Here is an 11,241-nt window from a genome sequence, read left to right as displayed (position 1 = left end):
CATCATTTCCTTGTATCTTCCCTAAGGATAAGGAATTGGGGAGTATGAGTCAGTCTCAATAAATGAAATAAAAACAGCCCAGCTTTTAGTGACTTTTTCTTATTCTTACCTTCTGGAGCAGAGCAGGCCATCAAGTACAAGCAGCAGAAATCTGACTGCCTGACAGGTTTTAAAATAGGAGTGAAGGTACACTTGTGAGTAGCTTGGCTTTCTGGTTTGTGACAAGATACAGTGACCAAGATGAGTGGACCTGAATGTGGGGCAGCACAGCGTTGTGGATATCCCATCTCCTGCTGCTTACAGTCAACCACAAAGTCGGTGTGCTCTGCAGCTATTGTGGGTGAGGTCTTTTCAAAGCTCTCTGTAGTGAGGAGAACACACATTACATGTCCTTTTGGATGCTCAAGCCTTTTTTTTATCCCTCTCCTTTCCAGTCTGCAATACAGACCTGCTGTGAGGAGGAAGCAATGCATGACTTATAACTACTTTCTTGGTACAGGAACAGCACATTTTGTCTGTGAATTATCACTTTGGCATATCATTTTGCCATGTACTTGCCTTGCTCTCTGTCCAACATCACAGTTTCAAATATTCTGGCAAATTACTTTTAATAATGAAACATATTTTCCTGCTTAATAGTTCAGTGAGAATTATCTGGAATATTAATAAGCTTTCTGCTGTGCCTAATGGTGTTGTTCACTTCTGCTTAAATAAAGCTCAGGATAACAAAGGATCAACTGTTTGAGCCAGGGGTTCATTTAACATCATCATTCACATTTCCTTTAAAATCAAAGGTATTCACAAAGTCAGTGTCTCTAAGGATTCTTTCACAGACATAATTCTGTGTTGTTTACATTGGTGAAGAAAACAAAAAAAGGCAACACAATAAATTTTTTGGTCACACTCTCCAATGCCTCTGAAGTATTTCAGTGATCAAACCTGATAAGTTTCAGAACTATCCTGGAGTGTCCCAGGTCTGAGTTTACAAGGCAGAAAGTTTGGTTACCCAGCTCAAGTTTCATCGTCCCCCTGATCCTGAAATTTCATTTCAGAGGGAGATTTGAGGTGCACTTTTGCCCATATTTTTAACTTATTTTGTTTGTTTTGGTTTTCATCAGTAATTTCTGATTTCTTCTGTCTTTTTATGTCATGTTCTGTCCCTGCTCCAAATAGGTAGTTTGGTGAGCACAAAGACATTTAAAGGGCTTCAACCAAGTTTAAAATGTGTGTAGAATTGATGGAAGACTTAATATGGGAAAGTGGGAAAGGCTTACCTGGAAGTATACAAATCCTTTTTTTTAAATATTTTTTTTAATCCCCCCCAGATTCATTTGACTGTATCACAATCCTAGTTTTCATGTAAAAATAACTCCCTCTGAAAAGATACTGATGCCCCTACTGGTGCCTGCAGGTACAGTGTGAAACAATACCTGTGAGCAATGCTGATGTGCATCATGAAGTCCAGCAGTGTTCAGTAGCTTCAGGGCTCCCTGACAACTTTATCAAATGACCCCATGTACTAGGATGAGAAAAATATAAAGACCTTATTAAACCCTCCAAAACCTTGGCTTTTGCAGTAATGATCTCTTTGCCTCTGTCAGCCTACGAGGGGCAAATGGGAATGAACCATGGGATGGGTGTGAGAAGCCAAGACCATGCAATGTTCATGTCACGCTGTGCCTTGGGCAGAAGCTTCCAGTCATCTGACCCTGTCCTCAGCATCTGTTTCCCCGAATTGCAAATAGTTCCATTACCATCATGCTGTTTTATGTCCTGCAAATGCAAATTTGCCCTATGACAGAATGAGTCCTATGCCTGATGGAGATTTCGCCATCCCATATTGTGTGTATGCAGGTCCTACGTAAGCCTAAGAGAAACCTTCTGATGTGTACTACTGATTGTTTACATATGTTATCAGAGGGAAGGAAAAAACAGGAAAGGAAAGCTGGCAGCTTATACTGCCAAGAGACCTGGCAGTGGCTATAATCACATTTAGATCATTTCCAGTCAATAGATTTTGTTTTCATTTTTAAAAAACCCTTCCTAGAAAGTTGCTGCACTGTTCTTTTTACTGTGCTACAGTCAGTCCAGAGGAATACCTGCAATGGCTCCTGTCCTTACAACCAGAGCAGGCAACATCAGGAGATGTTTCCACAGAGAAGGTGGAAAATGTGGTAAGAGAATGTGCTTTATACCAGTTCAAAATATGTAGCACTTCTTGGAGCTGTGATTATGGTTCAGTATGACAAAGGTCTTTTAATGATAGTGAAGTCAGGGACTTGTAATGCAAATAGACATCGATGCCAAAAGAAGATAAAGTTTGGAACCTGGGCATATTTCTCATCTTCAGGTCAAGCTCCATAATGGGACTCAAAAATATGAGCAATGGAGGACTGGGACTCCAGTGTCTAGGAATTGCCTGTAGCAGAGGGAATGGTTCCCTTAGACCGCTAAGCCAGAAGAGCTCACTGCTTCTCTGAAACGAAATACTAGAGGGAAGAGACACCAAAGCAAGTTTAATTAATGTCTAACTAAGTTAATGTGTCCTCTTTCAACTATTCTGCACCCATTCACATGTACGTGTGATAATGGAGACTTTTTTAGGGTGAAATAGAGGTCACAACTTACATCAGCATCTTAACTACTACAGTTCCAGCTAGTCCAGGCCCAAGCCTTGGGAGTCCTATAACTATTAATATGAAACTTTTCTCATAGGGTTAAGCATTTGGGGACTGAAGACTGCAGTTTTTGAAAATGCTGACTCGTTTTGCAATAATAGGCTTAATATTGTTACTGCCCGAAGACATACAACATGAGCAAAAATAAAACGTAATCAGCATAAATATTAGCCATTCATATTAGTATCATCCAGAGAGAAAAAAAAAAAAAAAGACGTTCAAAATGCAAGCAGTCACAGAGATAGAGGAGCTCTGGTATGAGTCCATGTGAGAAGATGCAGTGTTATTGGCATCAACATTTCTTCTGACATCTTAGTCATCAGAAGTGCAAAGATGGCAATGAATGCTCCAGAGGAAGTAAGGCAGTGACACAGTCACTTCACATCCAGCATCCGATTCCAGGTGTAAAACCAAAACAGAAGGATTATTGTTGTACACATGTAGAAAAGTGACAAAATCTATCAGCTTTTGACATCTAAGTGAGACACACTGAAGACTAAAGTTAGTACCTTAGTTTCACTAGGTGTTACTTTCCCTTCCCTAGAGAAGGGAAGACCAAACAGCACCTATCAGATGTAGCTTACAGGTTACACCATACACTCCTTCCCTCTGCCCTCCACTTGGAAATCATATGTCATAGGATCATGTCAGAGGTTCTAGCTGTTAGGTTACATATTCCAGTACAAAAATGCAAGGCATAAGAAGTGGTCAATGACACAAAGAAAAACAAAGTAATACTTGTCAGTTGAGATATCAAAGGAAAACCACAGCTGAAAAGGAAAACCAAAGATGCTGTGCAGTCAGAACTTGGTGGAAGCTATCATCTTCTGCTGTGTTTTCCTTGTGAGAGGGAGAAAGATGCTGTCTCCTAAAGGCTGGCAAAGGTAGGGCATTGGTGTGCAAAACTTTTGTACTCCAGACCAACAGAAGTGGAAAAGAAAACAAGCTTGAAATAAATAGACTTTCATGTCCAAATCTCCATCCAAAAGACCTAATCCTAGTCTGAGCTACTTCAGATAGCAGCAGTAATTGGTGCCAGAATTCCCAAACCTGCCCCTGTCTGTGAACTTTGTACAGTTTTGGGAGTAGGGTAAAAGTCTGGATGAGTTAATCCTGGTTGAGGTTGCCCTGGTCCCCCAAGGCAGTCCGACTTGGAACATTTTTGAGTTTAGCTCTTTTGAAGGAGCTGTCTGACTTCTTTCCAGGAGAAGAGTGAAAGTGGACCAACACTGTATTTGCAGAAAAACCTTCATCCACCTTGATTTCACACTCATGACTCCTGCAAATATCAGATAGACTGTGGCTCAGAGCCAGCACATGGTAGTGGCAGCAACAACTTCTTTCCACTGGTTTCTTTAATTGACCATTTCCCTTACAGATTTGAAAAGAGATGAATCAAAACTAATTGCTTGCTTAAGAAGTAATACTGACTTATTCGTTGTGGCACTGGGCACAGGCACTTGAATGGTCTGGAAAATATGAAAAGAATTGGCTGGGGAACAAAAACAGCTGATACGTGGTAATGGCAGAAACAGAAGTAGAAGCTACATAATAAAGGTAAATTCCTATTGAATGCCTCTCTGTCTTGCTTTAAAGAAATACAGAGAAGCACTCAAGATGTGCAGATAACTAGGCAGTGTTTCTCACTGCAGTGTTTAAGAAAGAAGGAAGTGCTTCAAGGGTTAGTTCCTGACTATATGGAATATTGCTGGACTGAAGGCAGTCGGCTGGACTTCATCCTGATAGTCCCCCAACCACTTTATTGCAAAAATGTACTGTAATCAGTAAGAAGCAGTCACAGTATTTCCCCACCACTTTAATGCTTTATAGGCAGATAAAGCGGAAGAGGGGGAGGTTCATGATGCATGTAAATGATGAACTTAGTCCATATTTTAAAGAAAGTATCTTGTGGAAAGAGAGAAAAAAACAAACTATGGTTGCATGTGAACTTCAGCTTTCCTCCTGCCTATTGATTATTTGTTCTATTTGTTAGGGCAAGGTTGCTTGCACAGTTCTTCATATGTTGCACCAAAGGAATAGATGAGTCACTAAACAGTGGGTGCTACATTCTGTAATGTCTTTGCATCTGCTTCCACTGCTACATAACCAGCTGGAGAGAGACTTTAGAAGCACCAATCCTTCTTCACAGGCTGATCACTAGATTGATGAAGACAGAATTTACAGAGGTAGGAAATTAGAAGCAGTGGAGTATTATACCTTCAGAGAAACTTACACTGGCTACTTTCAGAGACAAAGAATATTATTGCCTTGGCCTTCAAGCAATATCCACAAGAATGCAGTTTTAATGTCTGCTTTCTTTTTCTGCCAGTCTGGGTCTTAAATTGAATCACTGTGTTTCAGTGTGATGTTTTGTAATGTTTTTGATGCACATATTTTATTGTGACAGTGTACAGATATAACTGTATCATCTTAAAAAAACTAGACACTTTGTGCTTCAACTTACTTTGCAGTTTAGTTTCAGGAGTACAAGCATTCTCAGTTTGTGTTCAGTTCCCACGATGGACTGCTTTACTTGGGTCCTTTGAACAGTGACATGGAAAAAGAATTAAATATAGTTGTAGAAAAGTCAAAGGCAAAATGACCCATTAAGGTTTCTGGTTAAGGCAAGTTCTTACACTGTTGTCCTTCTATTAGTTCACTTCCAGCTGACACATGATATATAAATAGTTGTTAGTGTGTGATTAGAAAGAAAATCTCAGTCTTGGCCATAGCAAGATAATTAATATGAGTAGGGAGAGTTTTTATTTTATTTTTTAGCATTAAAAGTCATAGGATTGATGGCATCACAGCAAATTACTTTTCTGGAATTTTAGAGAAATTTACTAACTCTGTGAAATTATGATACAGTCTGAAGCATTTATATTTTCCTCTTACATAATGCATCCCTATGGCCAGGATGGAAGAATTCATTCAGAGGTCAGCTAGTAAGTTTTTTTAAACAAGAAAGATAGAAAACTTTTCTATAAACTTTTTCTACTCTGCTCTTGTGAAACCTGGTCTGGAGTATCCAGCTGGAGCATCCAGCTCTGGGACTCTAACACAAAGACATTGTCCTGTTGAAGCAAGCCCAGAGGAGGCCATGAAGATGATCAGAGGTGTGGAGCACCTTTCCTAAGAAAACAGACTGAGAGAGCTGCGGTTGTTCAGCCTGAAGAGAAGGCTCTGGAGACACCACATAGCACCTTCCAGTAACTGAAGAGGGCTTACAAAAAATCTGGAGAAGGACTCCCTGCAAGGGCATGTAGTGGTAGGTCAAGGGGTAATGCCTTTCTATACTGAAAGAGGTAGGTTTGGATTAGATATCAGGAAGAAATTTGATACTGTGAGAGTGGTGAGTGAGCACTAGACCAGGCTGCCCAGAGAAGCTGTGGATGCCCCATCCCTGGAAGTGTTCAAGGCCAGGTTGGTTGGGGCTTTGAGCAGCTCTGGTGTAGGGGAAGTTGTCCATGCCAATGGCAGAGGGGTTGGAATTTGATTATCTTTAAGGTCCCTTCCAATTCAAATTATTCTGTGATTCTGTGAAATCTGTCAGACCTGAAGTGCTCTTTCCTGGTCTTGGTGGGCTGCAGAGGCATGGTTTTGAAGTTTCTATCAAGGAGCCAGTGGCCCTAGAGCCCACAGTTCCAAAACAGCTCACTGCCCAAGCTGTCCCTGGGGCCAGGGGGTATTTGGGATCCTGCTCCAGCAAAGAGGAAGGAACCCTTTAAAGCTCTGACTTTTAACTTTGTTTTGGCCTCCATCTTTATAGCAGTCAGCTTGCAGCCCCAGCTGAAGCCAAAATTTGCCTGCCTGCCAGGCATCCTACCAAAGAAGGGGCTGCACTGCTAATTCAGGTTGACCTGGGCTGAGGGTGCCAGGGTTTCCAGTCCATGGGGCTTTAAGGATTACACCACCATTTAAAGATACACCTCAATCCAGTTTTAGAAGGCTCCAAAGTTGACATGTGCCTGAGCATCTAGCATCGCCTTGGTTTCAGTGCTGGTTTGTCTACCTCCTGCAGTTAGCAGTGTATAGGTTTGGATGGTTCTGTGGTGCTATGGTTACCAAACAAGGAAGTCCTTGCAACCATTGTGCTGGTCATATGAGTAGGAAAGATAGAGTACAGCATCACTCTACCATATCTCTCTGCAGGGCTTCTGAAAAGAATTAAAAATAGCTTCCTGCTTTACCAGGAAACTTCCTGTTATTTATATAGTCCTCTCTGCCACCTAAGGCAAGGTGTGAAATGAAATGTATTTAAATGAAAAAAATGTGTCAAGTATTATACTCCTGTGAAGTTGAACAAATTCTCATTTCTATTGCTTTGTTCTCATGGGTACTAAGAGTGGCATGAACAGAAAAGCAAAATGAGCAGGACTTTGGATTACTGTTCTCTGCTAGAAATTCTTGTTCCTATATTAAAATAAATTTTGGAGCGGAGGAAGAGGAAGAGTCTCTTATGGAGTGTACCTTCATCACACTGCATGTGCTTTCAGCTGTCTATTTTGCCTCCAGCCAAGTGCTCAGTAATAGGGCCTTTAACCTTGCAGCTAAACAAGAAGTGTTAGACTATTATTATATTATTGCTTCTGATTGTTAAGGTAGAAAGAGCAGTGTGGTATGGCAGAATGGTATTTGGCACTGTGAGACAGTGGGCCTGAAAATTAGGAGACTGTGTTATTCTTTACTATTTTAGTTTTCTTGGCAAGTGTGTCCATCCCTGTATGGTTAGTAGGATAAAGGCTATTAGAGAATGTTTGGAGTAGCAGGACAGAAACTTTAGTGTAGGTTCTACTGCTGCAAACAATTTTTCTTGGTACCAACTGCATCTGAATGTACAAAGGTACAAGCATGGGAATAGGAAATCTGGCTCCACAGTCAAACTGTTATTTTACTGGTGCAGATCCAAGGAATCCAGAACTCCAGAAAACAGCAATTAGCAGGTATCTGTCCTGTGGCTTTTATTTGGGGAGTAAAGATATGAACACAAACCAAGATATTTTTCTTGGTCTGTATTACCACCATAAGAGTTTTGTTCATTGCAAACAGCTGTGTACAAGTCCTTATCAATTTAAGTGATAAACAAGAAGAGTACCAAAGTCTTGCACAAGTGTGTGTTTCCTGATAAACTGTGTCCTGTCTTCTCTTCCTTGGCAACAATTGATGGAACAGATCTTTCCAACTTACCAAGGTGCAGTAGGCTTTTCTGCTGAACATTTTTATTGTCCCTCCCTAACTGTTTTGGCTTTTGAGGTAAAAGTGGTTTAATTTTTCAGATCTGCTAGGATTTGGCCTGCATGTTTTGTTTTCCTTTTCCTGTGTTATTCCAGAGTGTTCCCTTCTTGCTTACTTATTGATTGGTAGCCAGATAGTGACACTCAATATGACTTTTTTGCTGTGTTTTTTTTAGGAATGTTTTTTCCATGGTAGAAAAACCAAAGGCAGTGAAATTGAGTTTAAAAGTTTAGTATTCACAAGCATTGGTTTTGCTCAGAATAACTTTCAATTTTCTTTCTTCAAAATACAAACAGCCAGAACTATTTTAACAACAATGGTGTCATAACCAGTACCAGATTTTTTAATTGATGTCCAGCCTGCTTTTAATTGTCTGAGTGTTATAAAAGTGAATTCAAAAGTTTTGAATTAACAGTGTTTAAAAATCTGTGCAAATCTGGAACTCATAAGACTTGTACTGAATGTTTGTTCTAGAAAGTTAAGGCCATGTCAAAATACATTCATTTGTGGCCATTGCAGCCTTGATTTTGGCCTGAATTGACTTTGTACAGAACTGAAGAAATCATGTATGATGGTAAGAGACAAACCAAGCCCAGAACTCAAGAGGATGGACATCAATGCTAGATGTGATGCGGGAAATAGAGATGCCTGATAATGTAAGAGCAGTGAGGAAACTGTAACCATATTGCTATAAAACAACACATAAACAAAGGCACCAAATGGATGGGGTTGGTGCACTTTTGAGAATTGTGCATGAATAAAGTATTGCTCATTTGGCTTGCACAAGGGCTGGAAAAAAACCCGTATGAATTTGTGCAGCCACCTGCCTAAAGTCAAGTGAAAGTTATTGTGCAGCTAGGCAGACAGAAAGGAAGATTACTGAAAGTATTAAAATTAAGCAATTCAGCTTTCCTATTCAGCTACAGATATAAGGCATAAAGTGAAAGAATAATCAGGGAGAATTTGAACCTAGTAATCATTAGATCAATAAAAAGGAATTTGTTTAGGACAACTGGGAACTTAAGAATGTTAAAGCAAGCACAAAAGTGATGTTTTGGCCAGGAATGTCTGGAAAGGGAAAATAATTTTTTTTCTAGTGTCAGCAGAAAACTTTGTCTAAATGTCAGCAGCAAGAAGAAAATGTGAAATCATCAGCAAAAAGAAACATTTATCATTCCTGAACTTCCATGTCACCTATGGCAATTTCTGGGAACAAATTTTTCTGCAGGAAATAGTATGAATATTTACTGGTAATTAATTAATTTCAAATATTTTTAAACATCCCCCTCAAAACAAAATACGTCCTTGGATGTCCACTCCAGAATGGTCTCCTGTATCTGAGAGAAGAAGAAGTGTGAACAATAACACCTACTTTTAAGCAAGATCCAGAAAGATTTTCAAAAAAAAACCACCAATGATGAGAGGAGGGTGGGGTTTTCTGGTTTTGCTGTTTGGACATAGCTGAACCTAAAATGCTCAAAAAATGAACCCAATGTAGTCTTGTAAGTCACAGTGACAATCCTTCCTGTGAAACATTTATGTAGGGTTCAGTTAAAAAAAGTGAATCAAGAAGAGGTAAACAAACTCCTAGCAGGCTATTAGCAGATAAACATGAAATTCCTCCCCTGTGAGTGTAGCAGTGCTCTGGTATGTACCCAGTCCAGCCCTGCTTCCCAGTGCTCCCAGTGGCTCATAGCACCTTGCATCTGTAAGGACTGGAAAAAGACAGCAGCAGCTCCTCTCCTTCAAGCATCCAAAACTTTCAGACGAACCCGCACAGTGCAAACCACGGAGTGTGCAAGGCAGCTGAAGCAGCCACAGCAGAGGCTGAGTGCCCCTGCCAGAGGCTGAGTGCCACTACCAGAGGCTGAGTGCCACTACCAGAGGCTGAGTGCCACTACCAGCCCATCTGGCTGCAGGAGCCCCTCCTGCTGTGGAATGCCCCTTCTGACCAGTCCAGAGTGGGAGCCTGTGCTCCCCTCTGCCCCTTCCCTCTGAAAGTTTGGTGCTGCTGCTGTATCCAAGGTGCTGCTGGGGGCTCTTCAGGGTACTACACCCTCATCCTCACTGGTAGGATCAGGCAGAGCTCTGGGCTGAGGTTGATGGAAAGCTCATATGATGTTGGGCAGAGCTCTGGCTCTGCTGGCAGGATGGAGGAAGGGGTCTTACGTTTGCTTGCTCTAAACCCAAGACAAGTTACTCCTAATAAAGAAAAGATGATTGGCCTGCAGGTAAAGACTAGGGGTAGGTAGGTATTTTTCTGCTTACCAGGGTCTGAGTGGAATGCTCATTTTGGAGATACAAAAATAGTTAGGTTGACAAAGGTGTTTCTTTGAGAAAATGTTTGAGGTATTTTGTAAATCGTGACATTAACTGCCTGAAATATATATCCTGCCACAGAGTCTGTGCTGGAATTGTGATGAAACCCAAAACCATGACCACAAGAAGGCACGTCTGGAAGAACTAAGACCTATCTTTCTCAGAGTGTTCATCAATAAATAGCATGAATTCATATTTTTTTCTGCATAGAAGAAGACCTGAAGGACTCTCAGAATACCTAAAAAAGACAATAACCTTTTTGCATTTTTGTACCAAATTCACACTCTCTAATAAGCTGAGTTTTTAATTTACAGCCTGATTACCAGATACTGGATTACATCCACCATGATCTTTTTTAGGGAGACCACTTAAAAAAACCTAAGTGAAACTAATGCAATTTGCATCAGTTTTGTCATGACCAGAGCCATGCCTGTTTACAAAACCAGGAGTTTTAAGTAAGAAAATAGCACAAAAGGGGATTTAAGCCACCGCTCTCGGTTGTGCCACAAGATAAAGTAGGTGGAGGCACAAAGAGGAGCTGCTAGAGTGCTTTAGAGACTGGGTTGGGCCACTGAAATAGTAGAAGTGGGGAGATGGCAGCACTAGCTCCACCCAGTGCAATGAACAACTGGAATTCTTAGCAAATAGCCACATGTGGTGTTTTTTAGGAGTTACCACTGGAAATTATAATCAGCTTCAACCACTTCACCCTCAAGCTAGGAAACCAAAAATCCTAAAGGAAAAAGCAAAGCAGCAGCCTCAGAATATCATATAAGCCTGTTAAAAATCAGCCTACACTATGTCTCCAAGAATTTAAAGACCATGAAAATCAACAAATTTCACTATTCAATATCTAAGCAAGAGGCTTCACCATTACCTAATGGCTGGCCAAAGCTAGATAGTAGTATGCAGTAATATCTAAATAACACCTTGACAGTGCTATTAGAACACAGATTATTACTGAAAACTTTGAAATATGAAGGCCTCATTTGCTGAGGTTACTGAAGTT

This window comes from Pyrgilauda ruficollis, unplaced genomic scaffold, assembly GCF_017590135.1.
Source record: "Pyrgilauda ruficollis isolate IOZ18807 unplaced genomic scaffold, ASM1759013v1 scaffold1, whole genome shotgun sequence".
Classification (NCBI taxonomy): domain Eukaryota; kingdom Metazoa; phylum Chordata; class Aves; order Passeriformes; family Passeridae; genus Pyrgilauda; species Pyrgilauda ruficollis.
Note: the sequence above shows the minus strand (reverse complement) of the source record.